Source organism: Geotrypetes seraphini, chromosome 5 (genome assembly GCF_902459505.1).
Source record: "Geotrypetes seraphini chromosome 5, aGeoSer1.1, whole genome shotgun sequence".
NCBI classification, from domain to species: Eukaryota; Metazoa; Chordata; class Amphibia; order Gymnophiona; family Dermophiidae; genus Geotrypetes; species Geotrypetes seraphini.
This window is the reverse complement of record NC_047088.1, coordinates 255077459-255101806: the sequence shown is the minus strand read 5'-3', so window position 1 is coordinate 255101806 and position 24348 is coordinate 255077459.

Below are 24348 nucleotides of genomic sequence, written 5' to 3'. Positions count from 1 at the left end.
TTTACGGAGAGGGTGGTGGATGCCTGGAATGCGCTCCCGAGAGAGGTGGTGGAGAGAAATACGGTGACGGAGTTCATAAAAGCGTGGGATGAACACAGAGGATCTAGAATCAGAAAATAATATTAAATATTGAACTAAGGCCAGTACTGGGCAGACTTGCACGGTCTGTATCTGTATATGGCCTTTTGGGGGGGAGGATGGCCTGGAGAGGGCTTCAATAGCTGGGAGGGTGTAGGTGGAGTGGAGTAAGATTTCACAGAGACTTCAACAGTTGGAACCCAAGCACAGGGTAGAGCTTTGGATTTTTGCCCAGAAATAGCTAAGAAGAAAAAAAATTTAAATTGAATCAGGTTGGACAGACTGGATGGATCATTCAGGTCTTTATTTGCTGTCATCTACTATGTTACTATGATCAGTCCCATTCTGCTTGTATTTCCTGGGGGTGAGTTTTTGCTTCTACATTATGGAGCTCTTGCCCACTGAATAACATTTGGAACTTTATTTTCTTAGATTCAAGGCAGCTCTTAAGATCCACCTGGTTCTTGCTTTTTGTTATTTGAATAGAGGCCTTTAATTTAATTTTAATTTTATGTGGTGTCTTTTATACTGCTAAATCTCCCAAAGAGTTTGAGGCGGTTTACAAAACAATTAAATTGACTTAAGTAATCTAATCAGGTACTTTGAATTTCCCTCTTTGTCCCAACGGGCTCACAATGTAACTATAGCACCTATGAAAGAAACAATTACTTACATCTATATATATAAAATCGGAGGTATGTATGTGTGTATGTATGTGTGTATGTATGTGTGTATGTGCCGCGATCACGCAAAAACGGCTTGACCGATTTGAACGAAACTTGGTATGCAGATCCCTCACTACCTGGGATGATATGTTCTGGGGGTCTCGCGGCCCACCTGCACACGTGGGCGGAGCTACAAACAGAAAATCAGATTTCACCCATTCATGTCAATGGAAAAAATGTAAAAAGCTGCCATTCTCACAGTAATTCAAAAACGGCTTGACCGATTTGAACAAAACTTGGTATGCAGATCCCTCACTACCTGTGGTGATATGTTCTGGGGGTCTCGCGGCCCACCTGCACACGTGGGCGGAGCTACAAACAGATAATCAGATTTCACCCATTCATGTCAATGGAAAAAATGTAAAAAGCTGCCATTCTCACAGTAATTCCAACTACCTGGGGTGATATGTTCTGGGGGTCTCACGGCCCACCTGTACACGTGGGCGGAGCTACAAACAGAACATCTGATTTCACCCATTCATGTCAATGGAAAAAATGTAAAAAGCTGCCATTCTCACTGTAATTCAAAAACGGCTTGACCGATTTGAACGAAACTTGGTATGCAGATCCCTCACTACCTGGGGTGATATGTTCTGGGGGTCTCGCGGCCCACCTGCACACGTGGGCGGAGCTACAAACAGAAAATCAGATTTCACCCATTCATGTCAATGGAAAAAATGTAAACAGCTGCCATTCTCACAGTAAATCAAAACCGGCTTGACCGATTTGAACGAAACTTGGTATGCAGATCCCTCACTACCTGGGGTGATATGTTCTGGGGGTCTCGCAGCCCACCTGCACACGTGGGCGGAGCTACAAACAGAAAATCAGATTTCACCCATTCATGTCAATGGAAAAAATGTAAAAAGCTGCCATTCTCACAGTAATTCAAAAACGGCTTGACCGATTTGAATGAAACTTGGTATGCAGATCCCTCACTACCTGTGGTGATATGTTCTGGGGGTCTCGCGGCCCACCTGCACACGTGGGCGGAGCTACAAACAGATAATCAGATTTCACCCATTCATGTCAATGGAAAAAATGTAAAAAGCTGCCATTCTCACAGTAATTCCAACTACCTGGGGTGATATGTTCTGGGGGTCTCACGGCCCACCTGTACACATGGGCGGAGCTACAAACAGAAAATCAGATTTCACCCATTCATGTCAATGGAAAAAATGTAAAAAGCTGCCATTCTCACAGTAATTCAAAAACGGCTTGACCGATTTGAATGAAACTTGGTATGCAGATCCCTCACTACCTGTGGTGATATGTTCTGGGGGTCTCGCGGCCCACCTGCACACGTGGGCGGAGCTACAAACAGATAATCAGATTTCACCCATTCATGTCAATGGAAAAAATGTAAAAAGCTGCCATTCTCACAGTAATTCCAACTACCTGGGGTGATATGTTCTGGGGGTCTCGCGGCCCACCTGCACACGTGGGCGGAGCTACAAACAGAACATCTGATTTCACCCATTCATGTCAATGGAAAAAATGTAAAAAGCTGCCATTCTCACTGTAATTCAAAAACGGCTTGACCGATTTGAACGAAACTTGGTATGCAGATCCCTCACTACCCGGGGTGATATGTTCTGGGGGTCTCGCGGCCCACCTGCACACGTGGGCGGAGCTACAAACAGAAAATCAGATTTCACCCATTCATGTCAATGGAAAAAATGTAAACAGCTGCCATTCTCACAGTAAATCAAAACCGGCTTGACCGATTTGAACGAAACTTGGTATGCAGATCCCTCACTACCTGGGGTGATATGTTCTGGGGGTCTCGCGGCCCACCTGCACACGTGGGCGGAGCTACAAACATAAAATCAGATTTCACCCATTCATGTCAATGGAAAAAATGTAAAACGCTGCCATTCTCACAGTAATTCCAACTACCTGGGGTGATATGTTCTGGGTGTCTCACGGCCCACCTGTACACGTGGGCGGAGCTACAAACAGTAAATCAGATTTCACCCATTCATGTCAATGGAAAAAATGTAAAAAGCTGCCATTCTCACAGTAATTCAAAAACAGCTTGACCGATTTGAACGAAACTTGGTATGCAGATCCCTCACTACCTGGGATGATATGTTCTGGAGGTCTCGCGGCCCACAACTCTATGTTGCTTGCTCAAGGGTGGGTTCACCCAAGAATTTATATGTTCTTGCTCCAGGAGGTGAAACTAAAAATGTTGTTTATAATCACGTTTTGCGTTAGTTGTATTCATTTTGTCAAATATTTCACATTATCATTTGAATATTGTACTTTTTATTAAGCTGTAAAAAAATAATTACTGTGAGAATGGCAGCTTTTTACATTTTTTCCATTGACATGAATGGGTGAAATCTGATTTTCTGTTTGTAGCTCCGCCCACGTGTGCAGGTGGGCCGCGAGACCCCCAGAACATATCACCCCAGGTAGTGAGGGATCTGCATACCAAGTTTCGTTCAAATTGGTCAAGCCGTTTTTGCGTGATTGCGGCACATACACACATACATACACACATACATACCTCCGATTTTATATATATAGATTAAATAACGATGAAATGTGATGTGATGTGCACTATAAGGAAAGGTTGCAAGGAGGAGGAGGAGGGGAGGTGATGCGGAATTTTCTAGAAGAAAGACCAAGACAACAGCTCAGCATTTATCTATTGTTCTCATTTCACACTGACGGCTTCTTTACAAAAGAGAAAATCTCCTCACCAGGCCAGAACTACCTTTCTTATTTTACACGCACAAAAAGTAAGACCAAAAGGAACTCACTTTTTATAAATTAATAACAGCTTGCGTATTTATTTCTCTCTGCCTTACTCCCATTTGCGGGGGGGGGGGGGGGGCACCTCTATTCATTATTGTTATACAGCATCATTTCTTTTTTTGTGTCTCTCATTTCTAGGTCTGTGGAACTGAGAACTGAAAGCTTTTCTTTCTCATTTTATACTCAGACACGCCTTTAAAGAAATACCCTGAAACTCGGTTGAGAAATTGGATGGCAGAAAAAAACAAAACAAAAAGCTACACACAGAAACTTGATTGCCGAAAGTCCTGGCTGGTTCTTCCAGCATCTTCTTTTCAAGGGTATTTGTTTCAATCAAAGTTTGTGGAGATGGAGGTTTTAAATCCCATTTTGCACTGTGTGGCTGGGTCTATAGACACGCCTGTTTGACATATTTACATCTTAGTTGTGTTACTGTTTTAACTTTCTTCTTTTTTAACAGATGTATTCTCTTATTGATTGTTTTATTATGTATCTTACATATATTGATTGTATGCATTTTTTCTGTTGTGAACTGCTTTGAACTTCTGGTATAGCGGTATACAAAAAATAAATTATTATTATTATTATTAAAAATCAAAATTTCCTGGATATTTTATTTGTTTTAAGGCACTAATAGGCTCAATTCCTGAGTATCTTATGGAATCTTTTATTATCACAAATTCTAAACATCCCAGGAAAACTCATTCATTGTTTTCTTTTCCTTCTGTGAAAGGATGTAAATACAAGAAATTTCAGGAACGCCTACTATCTTTTCAGGCAGCCTCATGGATGAAAAGGATTCAGGTCCCAATTCCTGCCCCATACTTTCTCTGTCTCTGTCATTTGTAAGTCAGGTACCTGGGGACACATCTTAAAGACCAGAAACCATCTTTCAAATATGTCCGTCTTTTATTATGAGTTTCACATATTTATACGAATCAGGTTTGCCAGCATGTGATGGCATGTGACGTAAGGTCACATGAAACTTTAAACACATCAGCATTTTTCCTATCTAGAGATTGAAGTCCAAAAGGTAAGAAAAAGCCTTGACCAGCAGAGCTTCTTAACTAAAGCTGTCTGTAAATACGGCTTAACAAAACAATTGAATTCACTTCACTACAACTCTGTTTAAACATTCATGTCAAAGAAAGAAAGACAAACATAGATGTCCTTATACCATCTTCAAAGAAGGGAAAGATAAACAGGGCCTACCTTTGCATCTTTAAACAACATATGCCTAAGGACACTTACTAAAGTTCTGATACGTGTCCGTTCAATTCCCCTCTTACGTCATGTAAATGACGTCACAAATACACAGCATGAGCTGGAAGGGAGTGATACCCTAGGTATGTCTCTCAAGGAGGGGTCTTTTTAGGAGCTGTAATACGAATAACACAGTACATGAGCAGTCAAGACAAGAGTGCAAATAATAAGAGATTATGCATTCAACTAAAGTACTGATCCCAAAAATTAGATAAATCAGAGTTACATTTGAACTCAGCAAAGAGGTCTGCTAATTTCTGAATGTCCATAGGAGGACCTATATTGTCAGAAAGAAAAGTACAACAGCTTAAAGTACTGAGGAGAATTTTTCAGAATTCTCAGCTAGAATCATATCTAGGGCCATATGATTTTGAGAACCATCTGAGAAGTGGAGCCTAATTGATCAGTAATACCTTGCAAGGCGTCCCTAGAATAGTTCACAAAGCGTTGCTGATTATAATAATTTTAACTAATCCGATCAACATTCTTATTAATAGTAATAAAGGGAATAAGGAACTCAAACCCAGCCTTAACCTGAGCTCGGGCCTTAAATTCATCTGGGACCCCTCTTGGGACCCCTATAGCATCTATGTATACATGTGATCAGATTTATATCAAGACAAATAAAAGGAAAAACCATGTGAATAGGAAGGATGCCTTTCAGAAAGAATATGCAGAAGCATGGTAACCTTAACTAAAGTGCACTGGCCTATCCACTGGCTGGGTAGCTTAACAGGGAGCCAAAAGTCTCCATAAAGCCAGTAAATATCAAATCTGATGCAGCAACAATGGGGCATACCTATGAGCCAAGACAGAACAATAACCTGGGGGTAAATTACCTACAAAACTACTCTGTGTCAGATTAGAAACATGACATATGTAATTGCCCTTATAGATGGTAACGGCAATATCAAGCTTTTGCTGTCCTGGCAACAAAGGGTATTTAGAACACTGCAGTGCACAAAGAGGATAGGTAAAATTAGAGGAGATATTGGTAAATAACCCAGAAAAGCATGGTTGGATACCAGGAGGGAGGTCCAGAGGTACGGTTCCTAGATGGGGTCTAGCTTGAGCACATATGTAACAATTACTCTTATTATGTTGATCAGCAGTGAATTTCATCCATTCTAACCAAAGGTTAGGTTCTGAAAACCCTACCTCAACAGCCACAGTATCTTCAAAAGTGGGATTGGCAATAGCCATCATGTCAGTAAGTTTATTGAATGTAGGGGCCAGTGGGTTAGTATTTTTTGGGGCCCCCACAAAATGGCGGGAGAGGATGAGTGGAGGTAGATAGATCCCGTAAGAAAACTGATGATAGCTAGACCCACCCTTAAACCTCATGTCCATAATGTACATACCTTCATCAGTAGGTCTAGGGTTGTCAATAGTAAGAGAAAGCTTAATAATTTGTGCAGGAACACTTTTCCTATAACAGTGTCCAACCTTATGAAGGGTCATACAAGTAAGCAATGATTTACCATTTTGGTCCACTGTTTTTCAGGGTATTTTCTAGTTTATAAGCCCAGTCAGTATTAATATTCCACCCTACCACTCCCCAGAATGCACACTTATCCCCCCAACGTAAGTCAGTAACATATACATATATGTCCTTAGTTTTAGGAATCTCTGAGGACCAATGGCACAGCCTTGGGATATCAATTGATGAACAGTCCACAATGTCACAATACTCAAAGGAGAAGGTGGCAACTTGCACACTGCTGGAATTATACCAAAGGGTAGCATACTATCGGTCTTTTCTGGATTCCAATTGAAGGACAGCCTTTGCGAGGGAGTAGTCCAGCTTGACGTCGTGTTCGCAAAGAGGTGTCGGGGGTGCTGTTTACAGCAGGAATGTCATTTACAGATGGGTATGGGCAGAAAGTGTCGTGGACCCAGAACACATCATCCCTGTAGACCCAGTGAAAAGGATTCATACAGGGAGAAAAACTAGCAGCAGCAGTGCCAGTAAGAGAATGATAAAGTTGGTAGAATGCTGCAATGAGATCATCATGTTGTTCCACTGGAGGAGGTGAAATCTGCGCAGGGAAGACTTGCTTCTGGGGTTTTAGGTTAACCCTCTTCAAGCGACTTGCGTGGATCCAAACAGGAAACTCCTCAGTGAGTGCAGCGGGCCTGGTCACAGCGATCACAGTAGTGGGAAGGCCAAAGGGGAAATCCGTCTGCTTCCGATCCTTGGAAAGCTGCTGGACAATCACCAGGCTGGAAAAAATGGGTAGGAATCTGTGGAGAGAAAGGAGAAGTGCAAGACACGTTTCTTTGAACAAGCCCTAATATTTCAATTAGCTTTTGGACGTATTCCTCCTGTATCAAGGGAAAATCTACCCATGGGGCAGGGAAAGGTCATCCCGTGAGAATCTCAAAGGGAGAGCAGCCAGATGTCTGTGCATACAGAAAGAGATACTTGAAAAGAAATGCTTGGAAAGCATTCCAAATATCATTCAGCAGCTGTACTCCAATGTGATCCAAATAAGAGATAGAAAACAAGAGAAACCATGTTGCCTGTACTGAATGTGGCAACATGCAACAATACCAATTCATTCACTTAGCATAGCCATGGCAAAAGAGAGACAATACTCAGTTACTTAAGGTTCTTAATTGAACAATCCAAAAGGATATGTTTTTTCGTGCTTCATATAACTATTATGCACTTCAGAGAGACCATACTGATGTACTGAATGTATTCAGAAATGTATATTGAATGGATCATATGTAGGGAACACCACGAAATAAACGCTGTATAAAGTAAAGCTTTTTCTTATAACCCCTAACTAAACTATATTCAGAATATAAAAGCTATAAGTAAAAGAACATTGCGCAGTTAGGCTAGTAAGAAGTGGAAAAAGAGCTCTAGAAGTGGCCAATATTATGTATCCTGGGGTACCCACTAAACTAAAACAAGTAGACATGACACAGACAAAACATAAAGTTTTTAAGCGTGGAGCTATTACTCCATCTGTCAAGTGTGCAGGGCTGAATTTAACTCTGCAAATAAACACATTGATATAAAAGAACCAAAACTACAAATAATGTATATCATAACCATCTCATATTTGGAAAAAGGGCATAAAGCTAATGTCTCTTTGGAGCGTCTCTATCTCTGCAGTGATAAAGAGGACCCGTGGAAAACATTAGAAATATCTGTGCCAAAATGGATCTGGGATGGCTATGTATAAATCTGGAAAAAACATTTTAAATTAGCAACATCCTAATTTCAGCTAAAACAATAGAAAGGAATTGTATTTTCCAATTTATTTTCAATTCACAACCGTGCCAGCTGTAATTATTGAGCTATATATCTGTATCAAGGAGCAAAAGGTCAAGAATGAAGATATCACTAGCAAGAAGTTAAAATGTCGAGCGAGCACTACGATAACCAATACCATGATATTGGGCAATGAATAAGGGAGAGCTAGCAGCTGGTATCCAGGGTTTCCCCTCTTTGCACCAAAGTCCGTCTAAAAGGGCGGCTTTGGGCACCTGCCAAACGCCAGGCATCAAATTCAGAGGAAGCTGTGAAAAAAGAGAGGAAGAGAATCCTGTTCACCCGTGAAACCCAAAAACCCATTTAAAAGAAGGGCTTGAACATCGTGAAGAGTATGAAGGGTAATGGGGTGACCTAGGATCAGAAAAGTAACCATCTCTACCACCATAGCACAAGCAGCCAGGGAACTTGAACAGGAGTGACTATAAAAAAAGGCAACAGAGCGTAATTTACCGCCATGTTCTCCCTTCATGGTGTTACAATAGTCCCAAACAAAGAGATAAAACATATGGGCATAAGCAGGAAAACCCAAACTTGAGCTAGAAACCAAAGCACATCTTAAATGTCCAACATTTCATAAGTCCATCTGATAAGAGCAGTCATTTCAGAAACCAGGGTCTGTCTCAAAATCTGGTCATAGAAGGAACAAGCAGAGATCCATTGGCGGCAGTGACCAATCATAGCAAGAAAAGTAAGCATGTCTTTCTTGGTAGCTGGGCGGGGCCGACCCAAAATAGCAGCAATGCAGAAAGTGCAGATTTTCCTTTGACCATGAGATAGGACAAAACCCAGGTATTTCACTTCAGATGTACACCAGTGCAGTTTATTTCATGACACCTTGTGACCACACACAGACAATCATTATAAAAGGTACAAACTATCAATCGGATAGGTCTCCTGAATTATGGAACACAAAAAGTTGTACAAAATGAGAATAGGACCATGAGGGGCAGTGCATGACTTGTAGAATAGCCCGAAGGACATTCCACACTAGGTATACTGTTGCTTAAAGGTGAAGGCAGCCTCACCAAAGGGACTAAAAATAAAACATTCTTTAGGATAATGACAGAAAAAAAAAATCATTGGCTGCCGGTGGAATGGTGGAAGAAACATAAGCGCAATGAGAATTACCAAAACATTAACAGCCCGAAATCTAGGACGAAACAGGGAATGCCATCAACTTTGACAACAAGAGCGATGGGCGTATTATAAAAAGAGATGGTGGTTTTGATAATGCCGGAGAAAAGTCAAGAGACGAGCAGTGGAATCTCACCTTACTGCTTTATAAAACCAAGAATGAGTAACTTCAAAGAAGCACTATAGGGGGTCAGTGGAAGCCCAAACAGAGAAGTCTGGGGGAAGGGACAAAAACATTCATGCACAGACCCTGATAATGAAAGCAAAGAACAGATTAGCTTTGCTCTGCACAAGAAAGAAAACCTTTAAAACGGAATTTTTTCTTTTTCTTGTTTCTTTTTGTTTTTTTTTTTATATGATCCAGCACAGAACACAAAGAAAGCAGCCGGTAGAAGAAACGCACAAAATTAGGCAGGATCAAAAGGAAGACAAGAAATAATGCTTGTGTACAAACTACAAGGGAAAGATCTTAGACTGATTCAAACAGCGCTTTCAATTCATTCCACATAACAGCATGTCCTACCTCAGTATTAAACATTGGTGACACAGAAAGATGGGAGCAAAAGGAAAAATGTCATACACACACACAGCCGTACAAGTCTCATTTGTCTAGGAGTAAGTGCCTTTATGACTCATTACAAAACCCATATAACAATGCAAAAATATTCGCTTATCTTACCTTATAAGCGAGGTACAGTAATAAGAGACAATAAAATCTTATACTCTATAAAAGTGTTAACCTTACAAATGACAGAGTGGGCAGGGGGGTTCTATAAATAATTTCATTCTTTCCGAAAGAATGGCAGCTGCGTATATATTCATGAGGGGCGCTTACCGAAAGTACCCCGAGATTTTTCCCAAAAAAACTCCATAATAGAACCCAAAGCTTGAACTTAAAATAAAGGGTTGGGTACAGGTCACCACTACCCAGTGAGTATTAAAGAACAGAAAAATTCAGAAATACTCACAAAATATTGGTGATATCATCTGCCCATCCCGGACGAGCCCCCAACTGAAAAGGATTCAGGTCCCAATTCCTGCCCCATACTTTCTCTGTCTCTGTCATTTGTAAGTCAGGTACCTGGGGACACATCTTAAAGACCAGAAACCATCTTTCAAATATGTCCGTCTTTTATTATGAGTTTCACATATTTATACGAATCAGGTTTGCCAGCATGTGATGGCATGTGACGTAAGGTCACATGAAACTTTAGGGATTTAACTTATATAGTTGCACTCCCAACTTCATAGCAACAATTTCGACGTGCCATTTTTTCCCCAAGCTGAAGAACCTTAACTTCTTTAGTCTTTCTTCATATGAGAGGAGTTCCATCCCAATTATCAATTTGGTTGCCCTTCTTTCAATCGCAATCAGCGGTGTTCAGCACTGTTTAGATGCCTCTGTTTTCAGTCCAAAAACTAATTCCTAATCCATAACAGAACATTGCCTCCTATCCCATGACTTTTTCGTTTCCTCGGGAGTCTCTTGTGAGGAATTTTATTGAAAGCTTTCTGGAAATCTAGATACATAACATCAACTGGCATACCTTTATCCACATGTTTATTCACGACTTCAAAGAAATGCAGCAAATTGGTGAGGCAAGACTTCCCATGGCTAAACCCATGCTGACTCTGTCCCATTAAACCATTTTTGTCCATGTGTTACATAGAAACATAGAAATAGACGGCAGATAAGGGCCACGGCCCATCAAGTCTGCCCACTCCAATGACCCTCCCTATCTATCTTTGCGGATAGATCCCACGTTTGTCCCATTTGGCCTTAAAATCTGGCACGCTTCTGGCCTCCATAATTTTATTCTTTAAGATAGTTTCCACCATCTTGCTCAGCACAGAAGTCAGGATTTTGAATATCAAATAGCACAATTTAAACAATATTCTAGCCTCAGCTGAAAACCAGTATAAAACAATTTTTTAAAAAGTGTAATCCTATCAGATTTTTTCAAAGCAGACAGCTACATTTTGGATAGTCTGAATTCTCTTCAATAGGCTTCTAAAAATCCATCCTATATAATAAAACGCTAGCCGCGCATGTGCACTCTTGCCTACGTGTTCCGTGATCCGTAGGTCCGTGGCAGGCAGGAGAACGGATGCGCAGTTAGGGCCCACACTCGAGCGCTGTGGCCGACTCAGGATCGTGGGAGGATGCGCCGTGCAAAGTACTGCACAAGTACTGGAGGGGGAGGGACATACCGCTTCTGCACATACCGGCACAAACCTCCCTCCAGCGTTGGCAGCCGCAGCACGCTAAACAGGCTGCTTCACGGCTTTCTCCTGCAGTTGAGTCCCTCTGCCGTGTCACTGATGATGTCATCAATGATGCGACAGAGGGACTCAACGGCAGAAGAAAGCCGCGAAGCAGCCTGTTTAACGTGCTGTGGCTGCCAACGCTGGAGGGAGGTTTGTTATTAAAGTCATCTTGCTGGGAGGGTCGCAGAGTCAGCGGGGGTTGGGCTGGGAGGGGAGAGAAGCCTGCCTTGGGTGCTTCAGGCAGCAGCAGCATTTACAATTTGCTGCTATTGCCGGCTTCAGTCCTTAATCTCTGACCGGTCCTGCCTACTTCCATGAAGACAAGACCCGCCAAAGAGGAAGACCTGAAGCCAGCAACAGCAATGAATTGTGAATGCTGCTGCTGCCCGATGAAGTAGCTCAAGGAGGAAAGTGAGCAGAGGGGGAGAGAATGGCTTGGAGAGAAGAAGAGATGGCAGGGCATGGAGGGAAGGAGGAAGGTATGCCAGACCAAGGGAAAAGGAAGGAGGAGATGGAGAGAGGCTATATGGAACAGAGAGAGAGAGGGCGGACACTGGATGGAAAGAGAAGAGAGGGCAGTGAATGGAAGGGGCAAGACAGAGGGTGAACAGTAGATGGAAGGGGTAGAGAGAGGGAGACAGACACTGAATGGAAGTGTGGAGGACAGGGGGAGCAGACGTTGGAAGGAAGTGGGGAGGAGAAATAAAAAAGGGCACATGCAGGATTGAGGGAAGAAGATAGAGTTAGAAATAAAGATAGACAGACAGGGGGCCAGGGAAAGACACAGACAGAAAGAATGACAGCGTCCAAGGAGAGAGAGAGACAAAAAAAACAACAAAAAAACAGACAGACAGACATCTACTCTAGCACCCGTTAATGTAACGGGCTAAAACACTAGTAAGTAAATAATATTACAATGGTCTAGTTTTCTCAAAATGAATAATTAGACCACCAATCTAAATTGATCTTGCTGCAAATACCTTCTAATACTTCTCAATCTTCTCAAAATCCAGAATGAACTTTTTACAAGAAGATTAATCTGGTTTTCCATTGTTAGGTTGTGATTAAAAAAAAAAACTGGCAGCTTGAAAGAACATGCATTTTTTTAAAATCTTCTTGTCGATGGTTCCAAATGATAATTACATTCCACAATCGGTCATGTTTTCCAGTTTTTTTAATCTTCCAGTAACTTTTCAGCTCCTTGCCTGGTCACCTAATTATGCTCTGTAGCCTATTTGTTGCCCATTGCCAAGGATGCATGGTGTCTGGTGCAGCCCTTGTTGACCTGGGTGACAATTGATGAGGTATGAGGGACCTTAGGGTCATAATTTGGAAGGGCTGGATTGGGACTTCAACAGCATTTTCAGTAGTTGGAGAACAGGCTAGAACTGGCCAATCAAATAGCGCTTGACAAGGACAATTCAAGATCAAGCGTGCATATGTAGTATCACATCATACCTTATGCTATGAGTTTATCTTGATGGGCAGACTGGATGGACCATACAGGTCATTGTTTGCCATCATCTACTATTTATTTATTTTGATTTTTATCCTGTTCTCCCAGAAGCTCAGAGCGGGTTACAAGTAGACATTCACAATCGTTTGAAACAGACTAGTCATGACAACAAATAGGTTACAGTAGACAATCACAGAGCTTATTCTAGAGACCAGACTGGTCATAGCGAAGAGAACTAGAAGTATATCGAGGAGGCAGTTTTTATGTTACTATGTATGAGCAAAGAGGGTGTGCTTTTTCTCAATATTACACCCATTTAAACCATTGCACTTGGGTGTATTATTGGGAAGAGTATATCCTCTTTGCTAAGACCGTGCACTCTTTCATAAGAGAATGCAGTCAATGACGTTTCTCCCATGACAACAAAATGATCATATGAAAATAAATAAAATGGACATTTCCAAAAATGACATGAAACAAAACATTTTGGGCTGCTCATTCCTATCAGAAACAATGTTAAGAGTACTGACCCAGACTAGGTAGGGTCAGACCACATGTAAACTTAAGTTGCCCTTGGAAGAAGGTAATCAGACCATCAAGTTGTATCAGCAACAACATTTACAAAAGATACATATAAATAAATTATGGAGTAAATCTGCTCTCTGGTGAGACAGGTAGGATTTTCTGTCTCAGTAAAGATCAGGCGCACTTCTAATTTGATTCTGTTTTTGGAAAGTGGGATAGAAATGAGCCACATGAAATTTTAACAGGCTCTTGACCCCATGTCCTACATTTTCATGAGATGGCGCAAATCATTATTTCCACTGATGCGCTGAAAGTGATGGGCCTGCTTAGTTGGTATTCATTTATTCAATGCTGGCTAATCTGTATTTAATAGAATGCTCGAATGTGTCAGAATGAACAATTAAAACAGATTGTCGCAGAAACCAGAATTTATTGCTATCATTTCTTCTATGTGTTTTCCAAATGAATGTGAAGGAGATGCAAGTTTCCAATGAATGCATGTTTTCCATATTGGTATGGTATCTTCTGCTCCTGCTTGGTGTTTGCTTTTAGACTCAAAATGTTTTTTTTCATTGGACAGAACAAGAGTCCAAGATCAAACTATCCATCACTCATTGAGCTTCAGTCGGAATTCCCCCTCCGAACCTCATGTTTGAGATGCTTCATCGTGGGTTGCAAAAGTTGTTTTATACTGATTGTGTTGTTTTATACTGATGGACTGTTATGGATTGTGTTCTTCCTCACTCAGCAGGCATAGCAGATGGTTAAAAAAAAACCCCTAAACTGTTGTCACACAAAGTGGTCAAAAAATACTATACTACCATAAATATCATATACCACTTGATATAGGAGCTGCACCCTACATCAATCTCACATATATCTCATTAGTCTTCAGGAAAAGGCCTCAGAATCTGAGCATAACCTGAGGAGTTATGCATTCTGAATAGCTAGTAATAAGTTCTTTTAAAAAATCTAAGTTGCACTGAAAAAAGAAAAAATAATATAAAAAAAGGTTTAAATTTTAAAAAAATTAAGTTATAGGATTTGGGTTTTTGGCCTATGACTGGAGCATGGAGCTATAACACTACGCTGATTGTTCAGTCCATGATAGGACTACGCGTAGGCTCTGATTCTGAGGCCTTTTCTTGAAGACTAATGAGATATATGTGAGATTTATGTAGGGTACAGTTCCTATATCAAGTGGTATATGATATTTATGGTAGTATAGTAGCTTAAAAAAAACACAATAATTTTCCCACATTTTCTTGTTTTAGGCTTCCATGAGATCTCTTATCAGGCTTCCACGATCTCTTTTAGGCTTCCGTGAGATCTCTTATCAGGCAGCATTATGGGGTAAAGACCTGAAACAATTACTCATGCTTGCGAATACTTATGGGGAATTTAGGAGACACTTAAAAGCATATTTGTTCCTAAAGTACTTACGCAGCTAGACTAAACAATCGTTCCCCACAATAACTGACCGCTAAATCTTAACTCTGTTAGTACTACTCAATCTGTAACTTTTTAATCATTGTAAACCACATAGAACTTCACGGTCCTGCGGTATATAAACTGTTATTATTATTAATATATGTACTTTGGAAGAAAGGCAGAAGAGAGATTATATGATAGAGGCATTTCATTATCTCATAGCATACAGTTAAGCCTACATTCTCGATAATAGATAGAGGGTTACTATTCAGGTCCTGGACCTGTTGGGCCGCCGCGTGAGCGGACTGCTGGGTGTGATGGACCTCTGGTCTGACCCAGCAGAGGCACTTCTTATGTTCTTAAGTTAGGTGGTGGTAGGTTCCCTACCACTGCCTAACTTAATTGGTTTTAATTGGCCTAATCGGCGCACTAATGGTTGTGCCTCCTAAAAGGCCGCTGATATCCCATCCATAGTGGTACTTTGCGATACCTAATGCCATTGTAGGTGTTGCTAACGCTAGAAGTGGCATTAGATTTTGGAAAGCACCTCCATGAACACAATTCTCATGGAAGATAGATGCTGGGAATGTAGGTCTTTAAAATCCCTGGCCTACAGTTCTGGTGCTATTGTCCATGTAGCCGTGATTCTGTAAACAGCATCATTGCATGATTGATACATGATCGGTGGCCATTTTTTAAGGTGATCACTGATAACAGCGCCGTTTACAGAATCCAGGCCTAAATGCATAGGGGGCAAGTCTCTTTCTGTTGAAAGCAAGCTCTGGAAGGCAAAAGCGGTCAGGCTCAAGAATAATCCAAGGAGATGAAGACTGTATCTGAATTCAAGAAAGCATGAGACAAGCGGATATTTCAGGAAGAGGAATGGTAGGATGAGAAGACTGGGTAGGACACATGGGGACAATTCTAGAAATGGTGCCCAAAATTAGGCACTGGGAAGACCTGCGCTAAACTACTATTCTGCAAAGGGTGTTCTGTGTGGTGTACCCTTTAGTGAATACTATTTACTGTATTTTTCGCTCCATTAGATGCAACTGACCATAAGACGCATCCTAGATTTAGAGGAGGAAAACAAGAAAAAAACCATTCTGAACCAAATTCTCCATGCCATGCTCTGCACCCAACCCCACACTCCTTGCCAAGCTCTGCACCCTGTTCCCCCCCCCTCCCTGCCAGGCTCTGTATCCTGTCACCCATCTGGTGGTTTGGTGGTAGGCCGGGGCAGACAGGCAGGGAACGGGAACAGAGTAGGCAGGCCTAGTGGCTAGCAGGAAGGTAGGGACAGGGCAGGAAGATAGGCACAGGGGACAGGGAGGGTAGGTACGTAGGCAGGCTGGCCTCTCCTCCCAGGCAGGCAGCAGAAAAGCCCCGGCCTCATCCTCCTCTCTCCCTATTTTTAATTCGGCAGGGCGGGCAGGCCCCGGCCTCTCTCTCCCCGGCAGGCAGTAGGGAGGCCCCAGCCTCTCCCTCCTCCGTCCCTACCCCACAGGCAGGCCCCAGCCCTCTTCCAACTCCCCTCCTCTTGCTGGCCCTCTTCTTCCTTTCCCCCCTCCCCCCGCGTGTACCTTTTTAAAAAAACTTCTGGCACCTCACTCGCTGAGAGCGGCGCACAAGGTCCCCGCCGCTTCCACAAAGAACGGCAAACATGGTTGCCTCCTCTTCTGTTCTCTCGTGGCATAGCGGCGCACCAGGTTGCCTGCCTGGTCCCACGCCGCTTCCTGCGAGAACTGAGTTCTCGCGGGAAACGACATGTGAACAGGCAGGCAGCCTGGTGTGCCACTATGCTGCGAAAGAACAGAAGAGGAGGCTGCCACGTCTGCTGTTTGTTCTCGACGAAGCGGGGGGGACCAGGCAGCCAGCAACCTTTGTGCGCCACTCTCAGTGAGTGAGATGTCAGAAGTTTTTTTGGGGGGCAGGGGGGGAGAGGAAGAAGAGGGCCGGCAAGCAAGGGAGGATGGCAGCATTAAAATAAGTTAACGGGGGGGGGGGGGGAAAGCGGGCGCTTTGGGTATTCGCTCTATTAGATGCACCCTTATTTGCACCAACTTTTGGTGGGAAAAAGTGCGTCTAATGGAGCGAAAAATACAGTATTTATTTTATTATTTATATACCACTTATATCCTAAGACGTTTGAATTCAGGTACTTTATCATATTTCCCTATCTGTCCTGGTGGGCTCAAACTCTATCTAGTGTATCTGGAGCAATGAGAGGATATTATGGATCTCATGCCTATCTTTGAGCGCAGTACTTATACCTGCTAAAACCTGGTGGAAATGTTGGCAAGTAAAGGCAGTTGGGCGTGTAAATGACCCTCTTTTATAACATAAGAACAAAACGTCACTGTGGAAACGATGATCTTGATAAACAATTTATTGCGAAAAAGTCTTCCCAGGTGAAAGCGATGCACGCACTTGGGAAAATCCAAATAGTACACAGGAACAGTTCTGTGGTATGGACCCGACAAGGAGAAAATATTGCAGACAGTATTCTGGATGCTTCCAAGCAGTTTTGCATTACATTACATTAGAGATTTCTATTCCGCCTTTGCCTTGCAGTTCAAGGCGGATTACAAAAGAATTACAAAAAAACGTATTACATGAAGAAGATATCTGGTCATTTCTAGAAGAGATGAAGAGTAGATGAGGTTGCTTTGGGAAATCGGGAAGGTATTGGGAAGTGGGAAGGAGCTAGCGGTATTAAGTCGTTTGCAGGAATTTCTTTGAAAAGTAGCGTCTTTACTTCTTTTCTGAATGTTTTGTAGTCTGGGGTCATAAGTAGTAGATTGGAGATTTGGTTGTCAAGTTTTGCTGCTTGTGTGGCTAGAAGGCCATCATATACTTTTTTCTGTTTGAGTGTGGGGTTTCCTGTCTAGTTGATGTACTTTGGATGTGGTTTAATTAGAACGGACCCGAGGAGGGTGTCAGGTCCATACTATTTGGATTTTCCAAGTGCGTTCATCGCTTTCACCTGTGAAGACTTTTTCGCAATAAATTGTTTATCAAGTTCATTGTTTCCATAGTGCCGTTTTGGTCTTTGGTTGTCCCGTCTCTATTTGGTGAATTTTTTTCTGGTCCACTTCTATAACATCACATCTAATTTCCGGGAACGCCCCTGACTTGCCTATGCTCTTCCCTTGACTGTGTCCCCTTATGAACTGTGCGCTCTAAAATTTCGGCACGCATTTTATAGAATAAGGCAAAGGGCGGATCCACACTTAAACCCAAATGACTTGGCAATCACCAATCCAGGGGGATTGTCTTTATCTACCCTCAATTTTTCTGTTTCTCTTTTGTGGTATTTTGGGTTCGCTTTTTTATTTTTTTAAAAATATCTTTATTCATTTTAAAGCCCAAAATAAGTGCAACGCATTTTACAGACATTTTACACCTTAACAACACTTAGGGCTCCTTTTACGAAGCCGCGCTAGCAGCTTTATCGCCCGTAACTTTTTAGCGCGCGCTAACCCCCGCGCTGGCTGAAAAACTACCGCCTGCTCAAGAGGAGGCGGTAGTGGCTAGTGCAGCCGGCAAATTAGAGCTCGCTATTACGCACGTTAAATCCCTAACGCGGCTTTGTAAAAGAAGCCCTTAAATTCTATCAAATTAAATTTAGGACACATATATATATAACAACCTCCCCCAGTACTGGGCAGACTTGCACGGTCTGTGTCTGTGTCTGGCCATTTGGTGGAGGATGGGCTGGGGGGGCTTCAATGGCTGGGAGGGTGTAGATGGACTGGAGTAAGTCTTAACAGAGATTTCTCCAGTTGGAACCCAAGCACAGTACCGGGTAAAGCTTTGGATTCTTGCCCAGAAATAGCTAAGAAGAAAAAATTGAAAAAGAATCAGGTTGGGCAGACTGGATGGACCATTCGGGTCTTTATCTGCCGTCATCTACTATGTTACTATGTTATTATGTTTATACACGACCAACAATTGCACTCTAAATAAAAATAACTCCCCACCCCCCCTCCCACCCTCCCTCCCTGGACGTGCATGATCAAAGGGCAAAATCAACAATCACTCCTTGCAGAATTCTGTCAATGGCCCCCCAACATCCATAAATTTCTTAGAATGTCCCTGTTGTATGGCCTTCATACGCTCCATTTTAAAAGTATGACAAAGAGATTCCCACCAGAAAGTGTCATTTAATCTATCACGGTTCTTCCAATTCCTCAAAATAAGTGGTATGGTTCGCTTTTATTCTAGAAGGTTATGAGGATAACTGGATTCTTCCATGATGTACTGAAAGGGGGGGGGGGGGGGAACAGCATAGTCAATTGTGGATATTTATTCCTGTGAATAACCAGTAATCCTTGTTCCCTTATGTTCCAAGATATGAAAGTTTTAATAATAAAGCGCAATATCATTCTGCTAGTTGTAAGTATATTCTGAGCATGAGTAAATTCTTTCCCCCGCCCCCTCTCCCCCTGTTTATTTTCCTCTCTTTCCCAATCTATCTGAGCCAGACCTTATAAAGTATCTGTAATTTGTATACTTAATGTTCACTTTTCCCCTCCCCCTATAATAATTTATTTTAACCTTTCATTTTTAGCATTGTAAACCAGCCAGGTTGAAGTCGATGGTCGGTATATTAAAATTAATTAAACTTGAAACTTCTGACCAAATAAGATGTGTTAATTAGCTCTTCGGTTTCTTCATCATAAGGAGCACCGGGAATTATATTTTGCTTTCTCCATTCTGACTAAACTTATTTTGTATTTGGTTTGAATAACTCAGGGGCTCTTCAGGACCTAATTGCTAGAAAATATATTCTGCTATGGTTATTCTTTTGTTATGCGACTGATAAAGTATCTTATATGCAGTGGCTTAACAAGGGGGAGCGGGGACGGGGGGTGGACTGCCCTGGGTGCCATCCTGGCGGGGGCAACAGCACCTCTTTGCCTCTCCACCTACCCACCCACCTCTTCAAATGATCACTGGCAGTGAGCAGTATCTCTAACATAGAAACATGACGGCAGATAAAGGCCAAATGGCCCATCTGCAGCATTCACTATTTCCTCCTCTCCCTATTGGCTAAGGCTCTTAACATTTGCATCTCCTCTTCCTATAGGCTAAGGCTCTTTACACCTGCATTGTAAGGTCATAGAGCTGCCCATCCGCAGTAACCATTATCTCTTTCTCTCTCTTGAATTCAGACACAGTCTCTGTCTCCACCCACCTTTTTTGGGAGACTGTCCCACACATCTACCACCTTTTCTGTAAAAAAGTATTTCCTTAGATTACTCCGGAGCCTATTGCCTCTTAACTTCATCCTATGCCCTCTCATTGCAGAGTTTCCTTTCAAATGAAAGAGACTCGACTTATGCGCATTTACATGACGTAGGTATTTAAATGTCTCTATCATATCTCCCCACTCCCGCCTTTCTTCCAAAGAATATAGAATGAGATCTTTAAGTCTGTCCCCATACGCCTTACGATAAACACCACAGACCATTTTAGTAGCCATCCTCTGGACCGACTCCATCCTTTTTATATCTTTTTGAAGGTGCGGCCTCCAGAACTGTACACAATATTCTAAATGAGGTCTCACCAGAGTTTTATACAGGGGCATCAATACCTCCTTTTTCCTACTGGCCATATCTCTCCCTATGCACCCTAGCATCCTTGTAGCTTTCACCATCATCTTTTCAACCTGTTTGGCCACCTTAAGATAGAAACATAGAAAATGACGGCAGAAAAGGGCTATAGCCCATCAAGTTTGCCTACTCTATTAACCCTCCCTAACTACCCTCCTAGATCACACTCAGGTGGCGATACCCTTACACTGCCCTCATAGTTATCCGACATGGGCATCCCACTTATTCTTGAAATCAGGCACACTGTTGGCCATGATCACCTGCACTGGGAGCTTGTTCTCTGTGAAGAAATACTTCCTGGTGTCGCCATGAAATTTCCCGCCCCTGAGTTTCAGCGGATGCCCTCTTGTGGCCGAGGTTCCTTTAAGAAAGAAAATATCATCTTCCACCTCTACACGACCAGTGATATACTTAAATGTCTCGATCATGTCTCCCCTCTCCCTGCGTTCTTCGAGAGAGTATAGCCGCAATCTGTCCAGCCTTTCCATCACATACAATCACACCCAAGTCCCAATTTTCCATCGTTCACATAAGTTCTTCACCCCCTAAACTGTACCGTTCCCTCAGGTTTTTGCAGCCCAAATGCATGACCTTGCTACTTGCCTCAGCATTCGTTTGACATCAAACAGGGTGGCTGTGTAGAAAAATGATGTAATTTGCTTTTGAGATATTTAATAAACAGTCTTTAGAAAAATAAAAGTGCGGAAACTTTTTAAAGATATTTAAGAGGTCCGCCAGAACCACTCTGAGCTCTCTCACTAACCTGGGATGGATCCCCTATGGTCCCATGGCTTTATCCACCTTCGGTTCTTCGAGTTCTTCTTCCATGAACGGTGTGATATCCAACTCCATTCCCATGTGTATTTTAATATATTTGTGGCTGATCATGAATATTCAGTGGTACTTAATTGGTCAGTGCACTTGGAATATTCATGGCTAACACCTGAGCCAAACTGGGTAACTTGTGGGTGTTCCAAGGGCAGAGCTGGCACCTATGAGGTTAATTGTCAAACTTGGATTTGGCCGTCATGTCGAAAATGCCCCTCCGCATTTTGTTTCTATTATCAGATTTTATTCAGTAAACAAAGGCCCTCTTCTATCAAATTTAGAACATAAGAACATAAGAAGTTGCCTCCGCTGAGGCAGACCAGAGGTCCATCTCGCCCAGCGGTCCGCTCCCGCGGCGGCCCATCAGGCCCATTGCCTGAGTAGTGGTCTATACTTATCTATACCCCTCAATCCCTTTGTCTTCTAGGAATTTATCCAAACCTTCTTTGAAGCCATTTATCGTGCTCCTGTCTACCACAGCCTCTGGAAGCGTGTTCCATGCATCCACCACCCTCTGAGTGAAAAAGACCTTCCTAGCGTGATAACAGTTTTTAGCGTAGGGAGCCACACTGAATGGCCAGCGCTACATAGGAACTCAATGAGCGTCGGGAGCAAGCGCAGGCCATTCAGTGCGGCTCCCCGCACTAAAAACTGCTATCGCAGTTTGATAGAAGAGGGCCTAAAGAAGTATACAGATTCACAAAAGAAGTCTTTCCCCAACTCACAGCAGTGGCTATTACAACAATGAGTTTTTCAGCTACCTTTGTTTAGCCCCACTGGAGGACCATTTCATTAAAAAAAAAAAAAATGCTTGTCTAATGGAAGATCTTCATGCAAAACATCTTTCAAAAGCTGAAGTACCTTCTTCCGATACTGTTCCACACACAGGCAATCCCACCAAGTACAGTAAAACCTTAGTTTGCGAGCATAATTCGTTCCAGAAGCATGCTTGTAATCCAAAGTATTCGTATATCAAAGCAAATTTCCCCATAGGAAATAATGGAAACTCAGACGATTCGTTCCACAACTGAAAAACTTTAATACAAAATACCACATGTACTCGAATTGCAAGACCTCAGTCATTTAGAACAGTCACTACTCTCTTGCAAGGTCAGAGAGAGAGAGAGAGAGAGAAGAACCATCGGCTCAGTTGTGATGATGTGACACGTGTATACTGTATGTACTCGTATGGCAAGATTTTGCTCGTTTAGAACGGTCACTACACTCCTGCAGCGTCAGAGAGAGAAGAACCATTGGCTCAGTCATGATGATGTGACGCGTGTATAGTGTATGTACTCGTATTGCAAGATTTTGCTCGTTTAGAACGGTCACTACACTCCTGCAGCATCAGAGAGAGAAGAACCATTGGCTCAGTCATGATGATGTGACGCGTGTATAGTGTATGTACTCGTATTGCAAAACTTTGCTCGTTTAGAACAGTCGCTACACTCCCACAGCATCAGAGAGAGAAGAACCATTGGCTCAGTCATGATGATGCGACGCGTGTATAGTGTATGTACTCGTATTGCAAAACCTTGCTCGTTTAGAACAGTCGCTACACTCCCACAGCGTCAGAGAGAGAAGAACCATTGGCTCAGTTGTGATGTGTGTATACTGTATGTACTCGTATTGCAAGACATCGCTTGTATATCAAGTTAAAATTTAATCAAATGTTTTACTTGTCTTGCAAAACGCTTGCAAGCCAAGTTACTTGCGGTCCAAGGTTTTACTATACGTGTAAAAGTACCTCCGATGCCACACCTCTCGAGGTCCAATCTAGTACCAAATATTGCTGCAAGGCAGACAGGACTTATGGACCATGAATTCACCATGACCGTGCAGTCCAGTCAGCAGAGCAAAGCTTGAAAGAAGCGCCTTCTTGAAGACTCAAAATGAAAGGATAAAACAAAGTTTAAACCAGAATATTGTGTCAAGCATGCAGTGAAACAGCTTAACTGCGGAAAGTCTGCCTATACTCTACTTTGGCTAATGGTTTCATGATCTTTGATGTTTATGGTTTGCCTCACGAGCACTGAAACGCATGCATATTTTATTACTGCCATTAAGGTGAATTCTTTCAAACCGTACGCAAGTTCGTTGGCTAGCTGATTCCCTTCCCAGAAATTAGATTGATGGAGTGTTATCTATGCATTTGGATCTAATGACTTTTTCTGAGCTCCAGAGTAAAGAAAATGGGTTTCATTAATTTCCCTAATAGCATCACTGAAGACAGCTAATGTGTGAAAGTAAAACTTCTTTGTTTTGTTTTTTCTTTTTTTAAACCCTATAATTGTATCCTTTTGCTGCCGTTTAGATTCTCCTTCTGACAGGAAAAATGAGAGAGATCAAATTTCCATTCTCAGCATTTGACTTAAGAGCTGCTTTTCATCTTTTGGGCTTTTATTTCTATACAAATTTTCAACAACATCTTTATGTTCCGATCAGAATTTACAATCCTTTCCTTTCCATTTACAATGCTATTAATGCCATCTATATACGACTGGGCTCCCCTATAAATGAACATCATGCTAAATCCTAGCTTACGTACAAGCATTTTCTACTTGAAATGTTGAGTTTTCCAGTTAAAAATATGATCAAACATTATTTGGTTAAAAAGACATGATTTCATAAACAATGTTAATGGTTAGCTGCTATTTATGATATATTACCAGGGGGAGGAGGGGGAGGGGTGCTGACAACTTCTCAGTCCAACCATTTAAAAAAATTACGTGGATATGGTTCAATCGATAATCTTAAACAATGTCAAAACAAAGAACTTTGTTTCTGCAAATTGGCACTTAACATAATAAGATAACATTCTTTTCAGCTCCAGTGGCAAAATAACGCTCAGAATTTAGGAAGTTGGTTGGTTTGACTGATAACTTTTCAATACCTCCTCGTATGTAATAAAAGTGAGCCAAGTATAGGACATTCGAGCCATTGTGACATCACTGATGAGGTTGGCTC